The sequence below is a fragment of the Mus caroli genome, unplaced genomic scaffold, assembly GCF_978045245.1.
Source record: "Mus caroli unplaced genomic scaffold, Mus_caroli_1 scaffold_8, whole genome shotgun sequence".
Lineage (NCBI taxonomy): Eukaryota > Metazoa > Chordata > Mammalia > Rodentia > Muridae > Mus > Mus caroli.
In genome coordinates, this window is record NW_028227263.1 from 113,977,676 (window position 1) to 114,000,038 (window position 22,363).

A 22,363-nucleotide genomic window follows, 5' to 3' on the forward strand; every position below is an offset into this window, starting at 1 on the left:
TTAGAGCTAACCTTTGTAAGCAGCATGAGTGCTGAGCCAAATGCCCAGTGGTCCTGTTCCACTTGTCACCTCTGCTTCCTTGTCACACTCCTCACCTCTCATTGCTCCAATCGTCCAAGCTTCTAAGACCTTTGTATTGAAAGACTGAGGACATGGAGGCACCATCTACCTCTCTGTGACTCTCATCCAGAGTAGTCCCCAGCTTTCTGGCCATGTGGATATCCTTGGAGGCTGATGATGGTTTTGTACCACAAATTCTGCTTCGCTCCAAGGTAGCTCATTTCTGTTGTCCTGCTCACCTTGTCCCCTCTCAGCTCTGTTAGGAACCATGTCTCAAAGAGATTTGAACAGTACAGTCCATGTGGTGAGAGCAGTGAGTGGTAGAGTGAGGGATTCACCCCAGTACATGAACTCTGTTGTCCACAACCCCACAGGCTACTGTGGACTGCTTAGCTATAAACTACAATGCTGAACAGGCCACAGGCAGCTTTGTATGTGTAGACTGTCTCAAGTTCAGATCAACCTACTTACCCTAAGGAAGACATTTTCAGCACCAATAAGATTGTCGGCTGGATGTTGTACTACACTTTTCTCCAGACAGTAAGCTATTAAATTCAAGATCACCTTGGTTGCAGTGTGTGATGGTTAATCTTGATGATCATCCTGACTAGGCTTAGCATTGCCATGAAAGCAAAGCTCTGTGTGGAAGCTTTTAGGCTTGGTCAATTGATGTGGGTAGACTGATTTTCATGTGGCATATGACTATGGGCATAGAATGGGTATAAAGAGGAAAACAAACTGAGGACAAGTATCTGTGCCTCACTGCTTCCTGATTGTAGATGTGATCAACCACCCAAGTTCCTTCACTGTGCCTAGCTCACTGTGATGGACTGTGTCTCTTCAAAGCTTGAGCGGAAATGATACTTCTAACCCGGCATTTTTTTCACTAGTTACCTACAAAAATGGGAACTATTGTTTTTAGCATATAAAACCCCTTGCCTTATTCCATAGCATAACACACATAAACAGGGACAGCCAAAGAGATAGATAAGTATGCAAATTGCTTATTATGCATCCATAAAGACCTGGGTTCAAGTCCCCAGGACCCATGATAGTGCTGGCAGGCACATCTAATCTCATGTGCAATTCAGATTCAGTAAGAGACCTGGTCTCAGACAATAAAACGGAAGGCTATTGATTAAAGGTGCAGTGATTGAAGGTGAAGACCTGAGTTCAAATCCCAGAACCCACCTGGTAGAAGAAGAGAATTAACTCCTCCAAATTGCCGTCACACTTTCACATGCTCACACACATACCTTAGCACCTTTGCCCATACACAGACACAAACACACCACACACACACACACAAGCACATGAACACATGAACAGACACCTACAAATGTCTGTGAAAACTAGCATGAGGAATCGTGAACAAGCTCCTAATGGAGGAATATCAAAGAATTTGAACAACAAACTAAATAACATGATATTGGATTGTACTATGATTGTGAAATAACCTATAAACCCATGCTGGTGTTAACAGTTGCATGGCAGATAAATGAATGAAAGTCAGAGTTTGTACATCTCACAGAAGAATTCCAGAGGATCTGTAGATGTTTCTCCTGGGAATTGACTTCCCTTCAGTCCTTCACTGTGAACTACATATCCTCAAGAAAGCATCAGGGTGGGCTTGGGGGACAGGCCATTCAGTTAAAAACTTTCTCAGTGGGCACACTTGAATCCATGAGTTTCAGCCCTCAGAACCTGTGAGGACAGATAGTCACAAAGTGCCCTCTGGTAATGCCTGCACCAGAGAGCCCACTCAAGGCTCACTAGCCAGTTCATCTAATAAAATCAGTAAGCTCCAGGCTTATTAAGAGTCCCTGTCTCAAAAATATGAGATGGTCTCAGCTGTAAAGAGGATGCAGATTCACTTCCCAGCACCCACATGGCAGCTAACAACCATCTGTAACTCCAGTTCCAGAGGATCCAGTGCTTTCTGTGACCTCCACACGAAATACAAACATGACTGCATAAAACGTACATATCTTAGCACCTCTTCCCATACACAGACACAAACAAACACAAGCACAAACACACGAACACATGAACAGACAAATGTCTGTGGAAACTGGCATGAGGAAGCATGACCAGCTCCTAATGGACAAATATCAAAGAATTTGAACAACAAACTAAATTACATGATATTGGATTGTACTATGATCATGAAATAACTTTTAAAATCATGCTGGGCTGGAGAGATGGCTCAGTGGGTAAGAGCACCCGACTGCTCTTCCGAAGGTCCAGAGTTCAAATCCCAGCAACCACATGGTGGCTCACAACCATCTGTAATGAGATCTGGCGCCCTCTTCTGGAGTGTCTGAAGACAGCTTATAATCAATAAATAAATCTTAAAAAAAAAAAAGAAAAAAAAAAGAAAATCATGCTGGTGTGAAGGCAGGCACAATCCCCATACACATAAAAGAAAACTAAACTAAATGGTAAATAAGCATGTACATATGCATATATATATGTATAAACACACATATAATGTATATATACAAATATCAATATGGTAGAGAGCAATTGAAGGCACATCACTGTCTGTTCCTGGCCACCTTATGCATACACATATGTTTACCATGTGTCTTAGTTAAGATTACTGTAGCTGTGATAAGACACCATGACAAAAGCAGAGTACTGTAGGGTCACCCAGCAGTAGATACTTGCTTAGCCACACAATGTCCTTGCCTCCATTCCCAACCCTGTACAGAATAGAGCCCCCATTGGGAACATTCTACAGGCCTCAGCAGCTCTTGGGACATGCAAGGTCATAAAAACAACTACCAGTAGACTCAGCAGAGAACTCACAATTAAATATTAGGACTTTGTTGTGGCCCGCCCGCGGTCCACAACACGAACGGTTCAACTGAGAATGGCAGTTCCCTGCAAAGAGAGGTAACTAGATAGGGCGGAAGAAAAGAATGAAGCCAGGACAACAAGTTCTGATCGAGGCTCAATTTAATATTTCCAAACACTCAGTTTATAAAGGAAGGGGGAGGGAACCCAATTTCCCGCCAAGTAACCCAGGGTCCAGTAGCAGGACGAACACGTGTGTGCCTCCAGGCAGCAGAGTCAGGTTCCAGCAGTGGGCGTGGCAGGACGAATGAGCCGGTAGCTCCACCCTAGAGCAGGCAGGTTCCAGGCTGGGGGAAGGGAGGCCACATTTCCCCCCATTAGATAACAAAAATAAAAATAAAAAAGTGGTGGCCTGTGGCAGAAAGATTATCTATGTTTAATAGTTCTGCCTAAGTTCCTAGGGCTAAAGAAAAAACCTATTTCCGTGGGATTTCTTAACTATTCTAATGGTAAACTGTATCTGGCTGAGGCTGTAGGCTCTGACTTTATAATGCTAATTAGTGCTGAATAGGTAGCTACCTGTTTGCCTTTTAAGTAGGGCGTTGGAACCCTGGCTGAGTTTAGCTAAACAATTTTAGAATAACACTGAACTGATAATTATCCACAATTTTGGGTGACAGGCAGGGGAAACAGTGAGAAGCGATTAAGACTGGCTGGCTCCTAGTACAAGGCCAATTGGCTTTTTTATTTTTTGGGTGGGAGGCAGTGAAGGGCCTGCTCTTACGACAGCAAGGTCTCCAATCTCTCTCCCCCCTGTTAATTAAGTTTAAATAGGCAATGCTTAACAGAGGTGATCAAAAGATTTTCTCATCCGTAGATGAGTGGGCCTTTAACCTTGACTTGGGTGGACATTAACCTGATTCCTCCCGTGAGTATCGTAACAACTCACATCTGTGGCTCTTGGTATCTTTTGGGGAGGAGAGGCAGAGCCGTAAGTATTTTTAGTTTTTATCTGGAGTCAGATACCAACCTCTTTTAAATCAGGTGTGTCGCACAGGGAATTCAGAAACGGTCAAACTGGACCTTCCCTCCGCAGTGATCTCTTGCGCCAAGCGGTACCCATACTGTATTCATATGATTATGAATCAGTATCGCAATTCTGAGTTATTGCGAGGCCTCTATGTGAGACTTGTCAACTTCAGATTTAGCAAGGCCTAGACAAGAATTATGTCACTATTAACACCATTAATTTTGGTTAAAATAGGAGCTAAAAGTCTTTTCTCTTCATCTCTGTTATTCCCAGTAGCCTGAGGAACTAAGGACACCTTGCAGTAACAGCAAGGGTGAAAAGCCAGAGGCCAGTTAAGGGACTAAGCCTATATCTATCAAAATAAGAACTAATCTTTGTAAATATATATGAAATTTCTACTTCTCTAGCTCTCCTGGTAAATCTAAATCTTATCTTAGACTGAAAAGCCACATGCTGGGATGTCCTTGGAAGGGAGATTAGCAGAACCACCTGTTTGCTCTTAGGGGCGGGGCGGAGAACCGGAGAATGTAGATTGACCTGCTTGAGAGAAGGAAGAATACTAAACAATTAGAGTGTAGTAATGTAAATTTTCTGTTTGGAGAAGTCAAGGTACTTTATTTAGATGCAAATTGTAAAGCTAAAGTTTGTCTCCGGCCTTTTGTAGGGGAATTGGCTCAGAGGAAACAGTGTTTTTTGAGAGCTTCCACTCCCAGCTCAAGAGGAATTTTAGTCCTCAAGGTGATACTTACGAGGAGAGACAGAATCTGTGTTTACCTGACGAATTAATCTCTCTGGTAGCCACCGTGCTTCATCTTCATCTCGTGAAAAAACACAAACCGACCCTCTTCCCCAAATTAGGACTGGATCTGGACCCTTCCATTTATTAGTCAGGGGGTCCTTCCATTTTGCCAATGCATAAGAATTAGAAGTAACTGGGTGCCAGTGGCGTTCCGCTGCAGACTGACCTTTAATGTCAGTTTGCAAAAAGTTTAGGACAAATAAGGTAAAGGCAAGGTGAGCCTTTGGTGACTTTGGGGGATATGCTCTGAATTAACTTTGCTAGGTAATTTAGAATATAGGAATCTCTAATAATTGAACTGAATATTAGACCAGTCTAAGATTGAGTTAGAATGGCTGGTCACACTGAAGAAGAGTGAAAAATCATTATGACTCTATTAAATGACTAATTTTACTAAGTCTGAATATACAGTCTCTGATGTACTATTGCCATAAAGTTAAAAGGCTAGAAGCTAGTCCAAACTGGAAAAATGACAAGTAAGGATGGATCTAAAACATGAATTTAATCCTTTAGTCCTTTTAATCAGGACACTGAGTTAACTTACCTGTCAGCTCAGCACACGAATTACCAATATGCTTCTGTAGAGTTCTGTGGAGAGAACCTGTTTTTCCCTTTCCTAATAAGGTAGCTGTTTTAGGATCAATTTATAAGCCAATAAGTAGATCCTTTTAAGATACTAAAAAGCATTTATTAAATTTGACATTTTAATCTCAAATTTTGAAAATAAAGGTATGTTTTAAATAGTGTGCATGGAAATGCACTAAATAGTATATATGGGGATACAATTTCTTTCTTTTGTCTTTTAAGAGGTTAAAGTTTAAAATTTTACAATATCTAACCTTTTGAATTAATAACTTTTTGGACAAAACATTTTAAATATTTGGCTGTAAAGGGGCAGTGACTAATTGCACTTTCAATCATTTTTCTTAAGGAACGGTTGTAACTAGAAGGCTAGAAAAGTTATTAAGAGTCACACGTGCATAATTTATTTATTTATTAACTAAAAATATGTATAAACAATTGTAAATTTGAGAATTAATAGTATCTGAGGGACGAACAATTTTAAGTAATTATGAGCTCAGAGATATAGCATTGACTATTAATATATAAATTAAGGTTTGATTGTTTAGCATTTTAAAACACCATCTACAGCACACAACCAGATTATTTGTGCTGGAATAGGGGCAACTGTGTGTCTTAAGACTCCGCTCCACAGCAGCTAGTTGGGCCCACGTGGGCCAACGATCGGCTGGGAGGATGAGAAAAATGACTTTACAATAATGTTTTTTCTGGCCAAAGAATTGTCTTCGGCACAACTAATTTTTAATTACCAATTAACAACAATTATAAAAGCTTTCTTTATTTTTTGTAAAACCTTTTGCAGCAAATCAAAACACCAAATAACAAAAGGATACTGTCTCTGAATCTTTTGGGTGAGAGCAAGGATTTAAGGTAAACTTCCCTTGAGAAGCATTAGTTAATAAAATATTTTTCACTTAGGAAACAATATATACTGAAAGATTAAAACTTTTGGCTTCTTGTAAAGAAGCAGAAACAATAAACATTTTTCTTACATAATGTAAAGCTATATTAGCCATACATAGAGGCAAAATTTTCTAGTGATTACCAATTTACTAGAAGCAAAAATCTTTGAATTTAAGCATTATTTTAAACATCTGAATAGATCTGTAACACTGTTAAAAAGAAATTTTCTTGAACACAGGGAAAAACTTTTTTAGGCATTGTTTGCAAAACAAAAGAAAAGGCCACAAGCCGCTCTGGGACTGCCCAGAGCCCTGTATTGACTCAAAGGTAAAATACTTTTTAATCTGAGCATCAATCTTAAATTTGCAATCAAACTGCAAGCTGCAGTCAATGGAACAATGGCAGATTTAACCATAATTTTTAAGTTTTTGTGCAAGGTTAGGATAATATCTACAACTTTGGGAAAGCAAAACCTATGTTTAAAACAATTTATCACTGTTAAAATCAATATTAGAAGCATTACTATCATATTACGAAGTTTGGATATCAATTAATACCTATGAATACCTATTAAAGCAAGCTTTAACGCTTTAATAAAGAGGCATTGCTTTATATCTTATCTTAAATTTTACTATTTAGGATAGGAACCACATTTATCAATTTTTGAGTTAAGAAGATTTTTTTCTGAGGAGGCCTTCTCTGATAGGCACTCCTCCTGAGATACCACAAGCTCCGCCTGAGGGCAATTTAGCCCTGGGGAAGTTGCATTTTTTATAGCATCATTTACAAGCGCCCAGAGACCTAGGGTAAAATTATCTGTCTGAGCGATATTCAGGGCCTCACCAACTTTTTCCCAGGTTCCACAATCTATCGTTTCTTCTTCTTTGAACCATGGACAACAGCTATCTATCTTATCTAAAAAATTTTTTACTAATTGTACTTCAAGCCTTACTCCTTTTTCCTTAAGCAACTCCTGAAAACTAAACACAATTGCCTGATCCATGTTTTAGAACCCTTCTTTCTTCCACCTAAGCAGTTTTCTAAAAAAAAACTGCGGCACACCGCCTGTCTCCGTATCTAGTTCCGATTTACGAACTGCTGACCCCAAGTAGAACCAGTGTTGGGTTAGCACTGCTTCAAACTTGCTTCGTATCCTACTGCATCCCCGCAACACTTTCAAAACTGAAATTTTTTTGGGCTAGCGCTAGCATGTGTACCTGTCCGTTGCTCCGATGCTCCTCCTCCGATACGAAGATTCTTTCCTTTCTTGTGGAGCTCCACACAGCAATCGTTTCTCTTAGCATCTCTCTGCCATTCTTCAGGTCCCTGTTCGGGCGCCAACTGTTGTGGCCCGCCCGCGGTCCACAACACGAACGGTTCAACTGAGAATGGCAGTTCCCTGCAAAGAGAGGTAACTAGATAGGGCGGAAGAAAAGAATGAAGCCAGGACAACAAGTTCTGATCGAGGCTCAATTTAATATTTCCAAACACTCAGTTTATAAAGGAAGGGGGAGGGAACCCAATTTCCCGCCAAGTAACCCAGGGTCCAGTAGCAGGACGAACACGTGTGTGCCTCCAGGCAGCAGAGTCAGGTTCCAGCAGTGGGCGTGGCAGGACGAATGAGCCGGTAGCTCCACCCTAGAGCAGGCAGGTTCCAGGCTGGGGGAAGGGAGGCCACAGGACTTGGCACCTAATTGCCCAAACAGTTACAGGAGGTAAATCCTGTTTGGCTCAGCTGACCAGTAAAAGTCAAAGGCTTAGGCTTTTCTAAGTCTTCAGTAAACTGCACTGTGTCACCAGCTGATAGAGAAAGGGACATTCAAGTGCCTTTTACAACAAACTCTTTAATTCTGATATATGAAAACACAATCTGTACTCTTAAAATTAGATTCCAGTCAAATTACATGAATACAAACACTTATATAACATAGGCATGGGAGGGGAAGGGAGTAAGCAAAACCTAAGTTATATGGGAAGATAGTGTTGCATGTTTTAAGAAGGGTCTTGTTTATAGACTTGAGAGAAGTGGGTTAACCCTTCAGTCAGCCTAACCAGCATATGTGAAGAACTTCTATGTGTGTTGAGCCTGGGAGAAGAAGGCTGTAGTGGCTATTCCTGGTTGTCAACTTGACTATATTTGGAATGAACTACAATACCAGTAACCCTTATCTGGAGGCTTGGAGATAGAAGTTTAGATTAAAGTTTAGATTAAATTCAAGGTCGTCCTGGATTAAAGGTGTGGTGGAACACACCTTTAATCTGGGCTACACCTTCTGCTGGAGACAATATAAGGACATTGAAAGAAGGGAGTCTCACTCTTGCTCCTTCGCCTGCTTGCTGTGTGAGATTGAGTAACTGCTAGATCCTTGGACTTCCATTCACAGCTGCGACTGAACCATTGTTGGGAATTGGGCTGCCGACTGTAAGTCATCAATAAATTCTTTTACTATATAGAGACTCTCCATAAGTTCTGTGACTCTAGAGAACCCTGACTAATGCAAAGGCCTTGCTCTCCAGAGCCTTCAAACATCTAAAGATCACCAAAGGCAGCCAAGGAAAAAGGATCGAGGGAAGAGGAAGTTGGGCATAGAGTTTTTGCTATGGTGGAGGTCAGGTGTGTTCTTATATACAAGGGATCCATGCACACTACAGGGTGGTAAACTGTGTTGTGTTGCTATGACAAAAGACCCAAGACTAGGGAATGTATATAGGAAAAACATTAATTTGCTTCATGGTCTGGAATCTTGAAAGTCAAAGAAAGGGAAACCTCAGATAGCCATGGCCTGGTGCTATCTGAGCACAGGGTACACAGCAGAAGGGCAACAGGGGATTGTGGGAAACAGAGATCAGAGGCTCCACCCTGCTACTTTTTTCCCAATATTTTATTAGGTATTTTCTTCATTTACATTTCAAATGCTACCATGAAAGTCCCCTATACCCTCCCCACCCCAGCTCCCCTATCCACCCACTCCCACTTCTTGGCCCCAGTGTTTCCCCTGTACTGGGGCATCTAAAGTTTGCAAGACCAAGGGGCCTCTCTTCCAAATGATGGCAAACTAGGCCATATTCTGCTACATATGCAGCTAGAGACACGAGCTCTTGGGGTACTGGTTAGTTCATATTGTTGTTCCACCTATAGGGTTGCAGACCCCTTCAGCTCCTTGGGTACTTTTTCTAACTCCTCCATTGGAGGTCCTGTGTTCCATCCAATAGCTGACTATGAGCATCCACTTCTGTATTTGCCAGGCACTGGCATAGTCTCACAAGAGACAGCTATATCAGGGTCCTTTCAGCAAAATCTTGCTGTGGCATATGCAATAGTTTCTGCTTTTGGTGGCTGATTATGGGACGGACCCCCGGGTGGGGCAGTCTCTGGATGGTCCATTCTTTCATCTCAGCTCAAACTTTGACTCTGTAACTCCTTCCATGGTAATTTTGTTCCCAATTCTAAGGAGCGAAGTATCCACACTTTGGTCTTCCTTCTTCTTGAGTTTCATGTGTTTTGCAAATTTTAACATGTTCACCCTGCTTCTTAAGGACCCACCATACACTGCTCAGCCCTGCCATACCAGGGACCAAGGCTCAACATGGGTGTTAGGTGTGTATCTCACACATATGGAAAGCATAGCTGGCTCTCCCTGGGACATATTGGTATTTGAAACACTCTAGGGACTTAGGTGACAAATTTCCCAGGCAGATGAAGAAAAAGTGTTTTAGGCACTGAGGGCAGAGAATAAGAAGGCCCTGGTTTTCCCCTGGATGACACTTATGGAGACATGGTATCATACCTAGTGTAGAGTCTCTGCAAATGACAAACACGCTAGTTAAATGGTAAATTCCAGGTTCAGGAGTACACAGAGCAGTCAGTTGACCAGCAAAGTCCATGGAAATGAGATGTAGACATGGTGCCTCCTACCCGTGATCCCCACTTATAGGAAGCTGAGGCAGGTGTGCCCCAGTTACCTCTCTGGGATCCCCTTAATCAAAAAGATAAGAATTGTACTCCAGTAGGGGGATTCTCTCTCAGGCTGGTTTCAACCTCTTCTTTGCCCTCTATGTTTGGCAATAGTGAGCAGAAGCTGGCTGTCATTGAAATATATATTTAAGCTAGCCTTCATAAAGGACAAAAAATTGGTAAATTATTTGAAAATCTGTAAGCCTAGATCCAACAGGTTGTGTACTATTTTAACTTGCATCCAATCCATAGGCCCCATGTTACTTGCTGTTCAAGTGTCACTGAGATTATTTCTGCTCCATCAGCCTATCCTCATGGTCCACTGATCCTGGTCACATGCTCCTGAGCCATCAGGCCTGGGGGCAGCCTTCCCCTCTCTCCATCTTCTTTCTTCTCATCTCCTCTTCTCTTGCCTTCTGATCCCTACATGTGACCCTCCCAGGCCAGTAGAAAATGCCCAGAATACCCCTCCTTTCTCCAGTATTAGCTGGCAGCCACATTTTTGTAACCAGACAGAGAATAAGATGAGCAGAGTTTACAAAGCAACATTTGCTGTATGTGAGAATTTGCTTACCACATTACCAAAGAATCAGAGGATGGGGGATTCAAGATCATGGGGTCCGGTACTTAGCATTTGAATTAACAGCAGCAGGAGATCAACCCCAACAGCTGGCAGGTGGTAGAGGAAGCAGTGGTACCCTCTGGTGAGCAGTCCTCACACTAGCATGGGACCCAGAGGCCTACCTGTGCCTCCTTCACACCATGGACAGGAAACCAGGCCCTTGGCACTCAACATTGAGGTGGCTCTAGACTCTTGTGGAGTCTCCAAAACTCAACAGCTCTCTAGAACTCTTCTGGTAAACAGCACGTAAGTTTCTATCTTCTGGATCCCTTTTATCCTTCCTCAGAGTTTGCCTCTGCCCTCTCTTCATTCCATGACCCCTCTGTCTCCTGCCCTTCACCTGTCAAGTCCTTGAACTACCACAGGCAGCAAGTAGCTTCGCCTATTGCACAGCTCAACCTGCTGACCCCTCAGCTGTCACATCCCTGCCTCAGGCTTTGCTCTGCTGTCTTCAGCCTCCTCCAACACTGTCTGTACAGCCCACACTTCTGAAAGTAGGAAAAAATTTCATCTCAAGAGAAGCCCTTCATGAGGCCTAAAATGGTGATGTCAGGGGGACAGCTCCAGTGTATCTGCTGGCTGAATGAATGGGCCTAAGCAGTCTGCTTCCACAGGTGGGACATTCATGGAGACTACCACAGCCTTGCCTCTTAGCACCCTTCATAATAGTCCCTCTACTGTACCCGTGCATTGGGAGATGGACCCCCTAGACCCTAGAAGAGTTGGTTGAAGGGTAATTTGGAATTCTGTGGTAGCAAAACTCAGCTAGACACTGATGCAGATGGAATGACACTGAGCCTTCAGAAGTTGCAGTAACCAGCAGAAATTGGACTCTAGTATTTCCTGGGTAGCTGTGGTGAACTGAAAATGGCCATCATGCTGGCTTTTTGACCAATAGTTAAAGTCACTAGAGCAGCAATGAAAACACTGGCAGTAGCTAAATAGGGGGCCAGGTCGCTCAAATCTTTCCTTATTTATAAGAAAATCAATAGAAGGAGACACTTGCAGTGTGAACTTAATGAACACACTACTAATTGTTGTTAACAATATCTCCACTATAATTCTGCCTGACCTGGAACACTGTGAGTAGACCAGGCTGACATGTCACTCACAGAGATAGGACAGCCTCTGCCTCCTAATAGCTGACATCAAAGGTGTGAGACAACATACCCAAGCATTGTTAACACTGCTTACCAACAGCCCCAAGAAAAGATGGATCCACCACACATACACACACACACACAGACACACACACACACACACACTTTCTGAGGGTTAAGGACTCTACACTAACTTGGGCAAGATCCTGTCTCAAAAAACAAAACAAAAACAAAGAAACCTCAACCATGGGTTTAGGAAGTCAGGTTTAGGCAAATATGGCAGTGCTTGCCTTTAATTCCAGCACACACATGGGAGAGAGGCACAAAGAACTCTGTGAGCTCAAGGCTAACCTGGCCTACATAGATCCAGTACAGCCTGGGCCTTGCTTAGGGACTCTATCTAATAAATAAAAACAACAACAACAATAACAAAAGGATCAAGGTGAAGGATGCCTCCAACAGCTGGAAAAGCTTAGGTTGAAGAGACTGGTTCAATGGAACCCATGAAGCACATGGAAGATAGGGTCAGGTCAAATATAGGGCAGGGGTCACATGGCCAGTGGTCTGAAGTCTGCCTTGTCTAGACACTGATTGTGAGTAAGGTTCTTAATTAAACATTGAGATTTCCAGTGTGACAGAGGGACACAGGTCTCACTCTGGAGGTCTAATTGAGAGACCATTTGATCCTCTCCCTAGTCATACTTTTCTTTGGCTGTCAAATGACAAGTGACCTTAAGATCACTAAGAATAGAAACAAGGTGAGACAGGTTTTTGATCAGGATCTTGCCAAAATACATATCTCCAAATAACTCAAACACACACCCCCAGGAAGTTCCAAGACAAGATGTATCCTGTAGTGGCCTGGAGAGGCTCAGACACTGGCCCCTCCCTGCCCACCTAGCAGACCAGGGCAGTTATAAAAGGGGACCAAGCTGGGTAGGAGTACCTGCCAACATTACCATGAAGCTCCCTGGGGCTGTCCTGCTCTTCCTAACTTCAGGAGGAAGTGTGTATTACTGTGGTAGGGTCAGGGATGCAAGATCTACAGGCTTTCACACTCTCTATCCCCTGGGATGTACTGATGCATGTCTTTCAAGTGAGGGTCATCTTGTCTTTGTGTTCCAGATTGTGGCATTTGCTCAGCTCTAAAACATGATGTCCAACTATTTCTTTACGGGACCTCAAAAGAGTTTCTTGAGAATGTGGAAAAATACAAAGATGACCCTGAAACACTGGAAAGTAAGGAAAAACTCAAGAAATGTGTCGATAGCACATTGACAGAGGAAGAAAAGGCACATGCAACTGCTTTCATCGTGAGTCTCTATGTGTCTGGTTAGGGGCAGGAATTGTGCTCCTACCCACCACTGAAGCTTCTCTGAGAATTCAGAATTGTGACACACCTGATTGAGGATGTCAGGAGAATGGGGCACAAAGGGACTCTCAGGCTGCTTGAGCTGGACCTCGCTGCTCAACTCAGCCAAGCCACACTAGATCCCTGCACAAGATTGGCCTCCATCAGCCTTTGTGACACAGCCTTCCAAGTCTAGCTGCACAAGCTTGGGGCCTGGCACCCTTCTCCAGCCTGGGTCTTTAATCCTAACTTTTTAAGCCTACCACTCCAGCCCCAAAACACTCATCTGTTTTCCTGTTCTCTGCACTTCCAAGGCCACTCTGTGGAATCCAGGCCTGGGACATTCAAGGGTAGAATTAAGTTGAAGCCCCTGTTGTTCTTAGAACTTGTGGGACAAGTCACTGCTTGAGCTGCATATATCTGAGGGTCATCATCATCATGTAACAAAAGTCAGTTCAGGGCATAATCTCCCAAATAGCTCCAGGGCCTCTCAGCAGATAGCAATATCTTGAAGAGGAACAGCTGTGTGGCTCAACAATAGAGTGATCTAGGGAGGAAGGCTCCACCCTAGATAATCTCCTTAGTGGCAGCAAGGTCAAGTTCTGGCTCAGCCTGCTTCAGACTTATGGGAGGCTACAGTGAGGCTTCCCACCCCTCACAGTGAACAGAAGTTCAACATGGAAATCTGTATGACCTGGCCAGAACCAGAACTCAGTTTATCCTAATGTCAACTACTCATTTCGTGATCCAGTTACTTCCACAGAGTAAGGACCCAGGGTCCTAGAGCTTTAGGACCTGAACTGTGTCTCTGCTCTGTGGCCATATCAGGAAATCCTTTCCCACACCAGTCACCAAATAGTTGTCCTGTGGCCAGTCCTAAGGCCGTGTGCCTTACTGCTCCATCAATGAGCCATATCCTCACATGGGTCCCAGGCTCACACCACCAGGCATATGCAGAAGAATAGATAGATAGATAGATAGATAGATAGATAGATAGATAGATAGATAGATAGATAGATAGGTTCCTCATAATGCAGAGGCTCATGGAAGGCCCAACAGGTTCAGGCTCTCTCATTATAGAGTATGTGCTGAAAAAAGTAAAGTGTCTTATGTTTTTTCATAAGGTGTGATAAGATAACCATGGCTATTTATAAAGAAAAACTAATCATTTTGAAGGCTGCAGGTCCACAGTCCTGCAGCCTCATTTTTTAGCCTCTGTTGAAGATCCCCTCACCAGCAGAGAGACTGAAAATAGAACTAATCACATGGCCAAGTCAGTGTGTGGGTTGTCTCCAATACTCAGCCAGTCTATAGCATATGTCCCTTTCCATGGCAACACCCTAGAGACCTAATCACCTTTCCAGTTGTGTCCTGCTTCTCCATCACGTCATATCTTGAGACCCTATGATGGGAACTAAGTTTTCAGTGTAGGAACTCTTAGAGGACACAAAGAACCAGATTCAAACCAAACAGAACATTAGGAGGCCATCTTGCATAGACTGAGGCCTGATGTCTGTGACCCAAGCCTCCAACTCACCACTGTCTATCCAGAGCTTGCTTCTGAGGGAGGTATCCTGCCTTCTGGAAGCTAAGGGTGCTCTAGGGACTATGAAGATGCTGTGACCTAACTCTCTTCACTACACATATAAGTCAGAGGAGGCTATTCTATCATGCTTCTCTCTACAGATTAAAAAACCCCAGAGCTTATCCATCAGGTTTACAGCTCTACTTGGTTACCTGGGATTTCCTAAAATGCTAGTGGCTTTTTATATATACTTTCCTTTAAGATATTTTGTTGGGTGAGGTAACTCTTGTCTCCCTGAGACAGCTAAGAAGAAAGCTTCCTTACTCCTTTTACTGAAAGAATTTAACATTAGTGAAATATTGTTCTAATGTACTTGATTGGCCAGTGTTCATTTCCATCATAGAAAGGTGTTTTATCCTCACTTGTTATTCTTTGACTATTGGGACTTAAGTGATGTTCTTGCCTTCGTTCCTGATGTTATTTGATTTTTTTCCATTTTAATCATTGATTTTCTTGAGACAGGAACTCACTAAATAGACTAGACTGTGCTCAAAAGTGGAGAGAGCTACCTGCTTCTCTCTCTTCATTCTGGTATTTAAGAAATGTACCACTAACACGCACTCATTTAAATTTCTTCTTCTACTTCTTCCTCCTCCTCCTGTTATTCTTCTTCTTCCACTTCCTTTCTTCTGCTTTTTCCCCTCTCCTTTTCTTTCTTCTTTTGAGATATTTTCACTATTTAGTCCTGGCCAGCCTGGAACTTGCTGTGTAGATTATTCTGGCCTTGAACTCACTAAGATTCATTTGTATTTGCATCTTGAGTGCTTGGATTAAAGGCATTCACTCCCTTGTTCAGCATCTCTTTTAATATCTTGAGCAAACTCATTACAGTTTTATCAGTGTTATGAACCTAGAGTCCACAAAGGATACTCACTTGGCACCAAGGAGTGTATAAGACCAGGAAACATAGTAGGAGCTCAGACTTCTGCCACAAGAAAAAACTTACTTCAAGGAACTAGATACCCCCAATCAGCAGGAAGTAGACAAAATATATCATCCCATTTAAACCCCTGACTTTAATTGGGGATGTCTTCTGCTCTCCCTTTTTTTCTCTCTCTCTTATCTAGTGTTATGGGGCTCAAACAGTGGAAGAAGATGAGGAAAAAAGAGTAGAATAAAGTAGAACCCATAAAATAGCAAAATAAAGTGATGCCCACCATGGAGCTAAGGCAGCATGGGAATGTGATTTCAATGCAGTAGAGAAGAAAAGCAGGGGATGAAGGGATGAAGAGATGAAGGGGTGGATTTTTTTAAAGACAGCATTAAAAGTTTATTGCAGCCACAACAACTGGGGTATATCCCACTCTACTCCTAGATGGGATTTTCTGTTTGTTCTTTTTCTACTTCCTAAACATTTGTCAAGAAAGACTGGGGAAATGGCTGTGAAACTGGAAAAATTGCTGGTGGAAATGGGGATCTGAGAAACAAAAAATGGCTGAAATGTGAAAACAAATGAGTCCACTCTTCTCTCTCCTTTCGGAAAAGCTGCTTTGTCTCTGGGCATAGACGAAATAATGCTCTGCTAACCACAAATTTTTTGAATGATAATGAGACAGGAACAACTGCATCTAAGAGACAATGAGTTATAGACAAGACTGTGGAATTAAACCATCCTATATACAGGAAGGATGTGTTAACATCAGAATGAAATTCCACAAAAGTTTTACACTGAGGACAGAGATTTGTTTATATTTTTTCAGGAAATGAAAAACTTTGGATGCCATCAAAACTCATAAAGATTTTTATTGAGTAGGTTCCCCTTAAGTCTTCTGAAAACCTTGGTCAGTTGTTGTATGCCAGCCTGGGCCTACTTGAACTGGGTACACCTGGGAGGCAGGCTGGGGCTGAAAGAGACTTAGATGGCGAGAGATTAATAGAGACCAAGACATGATTCTGTTCAAGGTCCGCCAGTTTACTAAGAGAGTCTACTTATAAAAGGTGGAGGCCCATCTCCCGCCAGTCCATTCTTGGTGTCTGGAGTCAGCCTGTAGGCGATGTGCAGAATAGGATGTTCCTCCAGAATATCTCAGGGGCTTCTCAGCGGGTAGCAGTGTCTTGGAGAGAGCAGTGGCAGGTGATAGAACAAAAGAGCCATCTAGGTCAGAAGGCTCCACCTTAGGTAATCTCCTTCTCAGTGGCAGCAAGGTCAAAGTCTGGATCAGCCTGCTTCAGGGCTGAGGGAGGCTAAAATTCCTCCCTGATTATATAATAAAAATAGCCAGACCGAGGCATAAAATTTATTTATGCTCCATAGTCCTGCCTGGGAATTATGGTGGCTGGCGGCTGTGCCTGCCTTAGGATATCAGATTGTCTTGAATCATCCTTATGTGTCATAGGAGCGTATGTGCAGCTTGTTTGTGTTTATTTTACACAAAACATGGCTCTGTGGTGTATTATTAACAGCCACTGCCTCTTGGCATGTGCCCCTGTCTTAGATTGGTATGATTCCAAGATCTGGTTGCCCGGTCCTCATAGCACACCTTATTCCCAAATCAGACCAAAGCCACATTATGTACTTAGAATGCTTCTTGATGAAGATTAATAACTGCCACCTGCACTGTTGGAGGCGAAGCTTTACATCTGCTGTAGTCAGGCTGAAGGGCATTGCTGGCCTGCTTGAGAAACAAAGGTGGGGCAGTGAAAAGCAACAGTATAAAAGCTTCTTTGCCCAGGTACTTTATTCAGTTGCAAATTAGCAACAATCAAGCTCAGGCTCTGGTCTCCAGGTGTGGGGGAGCTGGCTTTGAGAATTAGCAGAAAGGCCAGAGAGTCTCTGGAAGTGGAGGCTGTCCTCCAAATTAACTTTTCTACGTAATTAAGATTTTTAGCTATCTTCAATAGGAATCTCTAATATTGGAATAATTACTAGACCAGTCCAAGATTGAGTTAGAATAACTGGTCACATTGAAGGAAAGAGAAGAATCATTATAATTCTTTCTTATGACTAATCTTTCTAAGTCAGATTCCACAGTCTTTAACATTCTATGTCCCATAAGTTTAAAAAGCTTGAAGCAAGGCAGCTTTGCTTGTCCAAACTGGAAAAATGGCAAGCAAGGATGGGTCGAAAACATGTACCCAATTCAGCTTTCTTGTCACTACAGTCAGGGCACTGAGCAAACTCACCTGTCTGCTTGTCACATGAATTAGCCATCATGATTCTGCAGCGTTCTGTGGAGAGAACCTATGTTTTTCCCTTTCCTAATAAGGTAGCTGTTCAGGATCTAGCCATATGCCAATAAGTAGATCCTCTTAAGATATTATAAGGCATTGATTAAGTTCTTTGACATCCAAATTTCAAAATTCTAAAATAAAAGTATGATTTAAATAATGTGCATGGAAATGCACTAAATAATATGCACGGGGATATAATTTCCCCTTTCTTTGTCTTTTAAGAAGCTAAAGTTTTAAAGTTCCACAATACCTTGTCCTTGAGAATTAATAATTTGTTGGCAAAACATCTCAAATACTTGACTGTTATAGTCAGTTTTAATGTAACATAGGCAGTGACTAATAGCACTTTCAATTGTTTCTCTTGAAGAGCGGTTGTAACTAGAAAGCTTGAAAAGTTATTAATAGTCACATGTGCATAATTTATTTATTTATTAATCAGAAATAAGAGCATTCATTTGCAGCAATTGATTAATATAGATCCTCAAGAACTAGCACCACTATGAGGAAACAGATAGAATCTGAGGACACCAAGAACAACTCTTTCACAATTTGATATGTACCTTCTCTAAAAATACCAAAATACTATCTTAACCCATTACTGTTTTGATTAAATAAAGAACAAGATTATTCTTATGTAAGGCCTGTAATCTGCCTGAGATATAAATCTAGCATGGCATTGGCTTAAGGTCTTGTCCAGGCGACCCAGGACAAATTCTTAACTGTCCAAAAACAGTCTTCTTAAAAGAACAACAATTTTTCTTATGAGTTATGTATGCATGAACCATTGCAAATTTGAGAATTTATAGTATCTGAGGGATGAACAATTTTAAGCAATTGTAAGCTCTGAGATATAATATTGACTATTAATATACAAAGTAAAGCTTGATTGTTCAGCCTTTTAAAACACCATCCACAGCACACAATTTAATTATCTGTGCTGAAGCAGGAGGAAACTCAAAATAATAAGCATGTGATCCAATTCACATGTACTTTTCTCCCATAGAGGGGTTGTTTTTAAACACAGTAACTGGGATGCATGCATGCATAAATTTATAAAAGATACAGAAGCATGCATAAAAACAATTTTTAACTTATCTTTAGGATATTGACTGTCAATTTTATTTAAAATGATGGTACACAATAGATCAATTAATATTCTGTAATAACCAATTTAATTGCTGTTTTGAACAAGGAACAGACAGTTTGTCAGGTTCTTTTTTGGGTTTTTTTTGGGGGGGGGTTGTTTTTTTGGATTTTTTTTTGAGACAGGGTTTCTCTGTGTAGCTGGCTGTCCTGGAACTCACTCTGTAGACCAGGCTGGCCTCGAACTCAGAAATCCGCCTGCCTCTGCCTCCCGAGTGCTGGGATTAAAGGGATGCGCCACCACGCCCGGCTGTTTGTCAGGTTCTTAAGACACAGTTTTTGTTATAGTTATCTCAAACTATATGAATTTATCTTATAATTCTTTATTAGCACCACAGAGGCCTTAATAGGTGTTAAAACTTTACTTTGAGGTGAAGAAGGATGACTTTACAACAATGTTTGTTGCCAAGGAATCGCTGTGGTCACATAACTAAAATAAGCAGGTAATATTTAATTACCATTGATTATAATTAATAACAATTATAAAAGCTTTCTTATTTTTGCAAAGCCTTTTGTTCTTTATCAGTTAATTTGTGTCTCACTTAATAGCACCTAACAAAGGCTTAAGTTCTCCTGTGGTGAGTTTAAGGTGAGGTCTTAGCCAATTAACATCTCCTGGAAGCTTTTGAAAATAAAATTTTGAAGCAAATCAATTTCTCTTTCTTAGATTTTCTGTACCATGATATTATGATATAACTAAAACCCTAAATATTAAAAGAATATTGCCTCTGAATCTTTTCTGGAACAACAGCTACTCCCCAGAACTTAAAAGCTCTTAAAGTAAACTTCCCTTGAAAGGCATTAGCTAATAACATATTTTTCACTTAGGAAACAATATACACTGAAAGATTCAAACTCTTAGCTTCTTATATTGAGGCAAAGATGCTAAGAATTTTTCTTATATAATGTAAAGCTATGCTAGCCATACCTACAGGCAAAATTTTCCAGTTCGCTAGAAGCAAAACCCTTTACAATTATCAGAATGCAAAGGAAAAAACAAACTCTTAAATCTCTAATAACTTTACATGAAGTAGGCAAGTCAAATCGCAATGTCCTGGTAAATACTACAGCCTGATTGACCCTTTTTATAAACTTAGAATTTAAACTTTATTAAAACAACATCTGGGTAGATCTGCAATAGTGTTCTTTCAGCTAAAAGAAAATTCCCCTGGAAGCAAGGAGAGGCAAGTTTCCAAAGCTTCCTTAGGCACAGTTTTCAAGACAAAAGAACGTCACACAACCCGCGCATAAGCTGCTCTGAGCTTAGTTCCTCTTGTTGTGAGGACAGATTTCAGAACTTTTAAGTTTCTTTGCAATATTAGATTATAACTACAACTTTGGGAAAGCAAAAACCCAATTTCAAAACAATTTATCACCTTAGAATCAACATTAAAACTTCACTATCACATCCCAAAAGCCCCATCTCCAAATACTGCCCCATTAGAGGAGACTTTGTGTGGAAAGTTTTAAGGAGACATGAAACTTAGAAGTTATAGCTGGAAAAGGCCTGGTGTTCCACTGTAGCTTCCTATAAGCCTAACTCAGTTCCTACTTTTCAGTCACATCCTACAAGATGATTATTTCCCTTGAATGTTTTGGAAGTTGCCCTAGAAGGATCCAATCTTTTTCCATAGATAACTCCCTGTGCCAGAGAGAATCCATTGCTGGAGCTCTACTTTTGTTGCTAGGTAAGCTTTAGCCCTATGCATTCTCCTCCAACTTTGCAAAAGCAGCCATGATACTGAGTGATACAAATAGGTCAGCACCCTCAGGAAGCAGATGAAAACAGCAAATGCCACCTACATATTGATGGATATTAAGATAAGTCAAAATAGAACCCCCTGAATTGTTGGGTGACCATCAGAGAAAGGAAAGCCCCAAAGTGTCTATGGACATTCAGACTATTTTATGTTTTAGGGAAGATAAAACCTGAAGTTTCATATATATGTATGTATGTGTGTGTGTATATATATATATATATATATATATATATTTGTCTAATATATGTACGTATACAATTTAACTCTTATTTATTATTTGTAATAAATAGAGCATATTATAATATAAAATATATTATGATATATTTTATTGTATAAATATATTTAACATATATGTAACTCTTGGCCTAGAAATGTAGCTATGTGTATAGAGTGCTTGTCTGGCATGCACAAAGCCCTGGGATTGATGCTATGCTCAGCCCTGCACAAAACTGCAATGGTGGCATACACCTGAGTACTTAGTATTTGGAGGTACAGACAGGAAGATCAGAAGTTCAAAGTCATCCTTAGCTACATAGCATGTCTGAGGCCACCCTGGGCTACAGTGCACCATGACTTAAAAAAAATAGAAATCCCTAAAATGCTCACTTTATGGAGTTAAAGAGAAGGCTCAAACACTTGGTACTGTTTTAGAGGACCCAGGTTGATTCCCAGCTCCCAAATGCCAGCTCACAACCTGCTATAATAAAGCTGACATAATAAAACATAATACAAAGTACATGATTTTGACTCTCTCCACCCTTGGGGATTTAGGCTGATATTGGTCCACAATAGCAAAAGGAGCAGATGTGACAGACTGAGGTGCTCAGAAGCACTGTATGTTCAGTAATCAAAAAATACCACGACCACCTACCAGAAGGTAGATCAACATTAGTTGGGGTGATTTAAGGCTTACATAGGTTTAGGAGAGAGTGGGCAGAAACATCCAAGATGGGCAAAGGTCACTGGTGGAAGGCTGAAGGTACCAAAATACCTCATAACATAGGGAATAATTTCAGGAATGTCAGGTGCTAGATGAATGGATTCTTATCAGAAGAAAGCTGAACTTGCAATCTTAACCATGGCTATGTGGAATTCTGCAAGTAGAGGTATGGGTGAGATTTGAATTCCCCAGACAAAGTCCGAGAAGGAGAAGACCTTCCAAAGAAGGGAGTCCTCAAACTTGCACTGAGCCCCAGAATGTTATACCAAAATTGATAAGGCTTTGACCTTAATTAGCAGAGCACCATACACTATTTCAACTGTAACTTCAGTTTCAGGAGATCTGATGGCTTCTTCTGACCTCCACAGGGACCTACCATTAAAACGTGCATATACATACATGCAGGAAAAACACCCATACATTAACATAAATTAATTAAAAAACAATACAGACAAAATTGCAAAAGCCTAATTTACAAATGAGTCAGCAGCCTGGACAGATAAAACAGCTTACCAGATTCAGTGTAATCTCTAGTTTCACCCATTTCCTGAAAATGGGAAATT

At 41.3% G+C, this 22,363-nt stretch overlaps 1 pseudogene; it reads right to left on the reverse strand.

Annotated features, from left to right (window-relative positions):
- Positions 1-1,750: 1,750 nt before the first annotated feature.
- Positions 1,751-22,363, reverse strand: part of LOC110297470 (V-type proton ATPase catalytic subunit A pseudogene) — a 28,206-nt pseudogene continuing 7,593 nt past the window's right edge.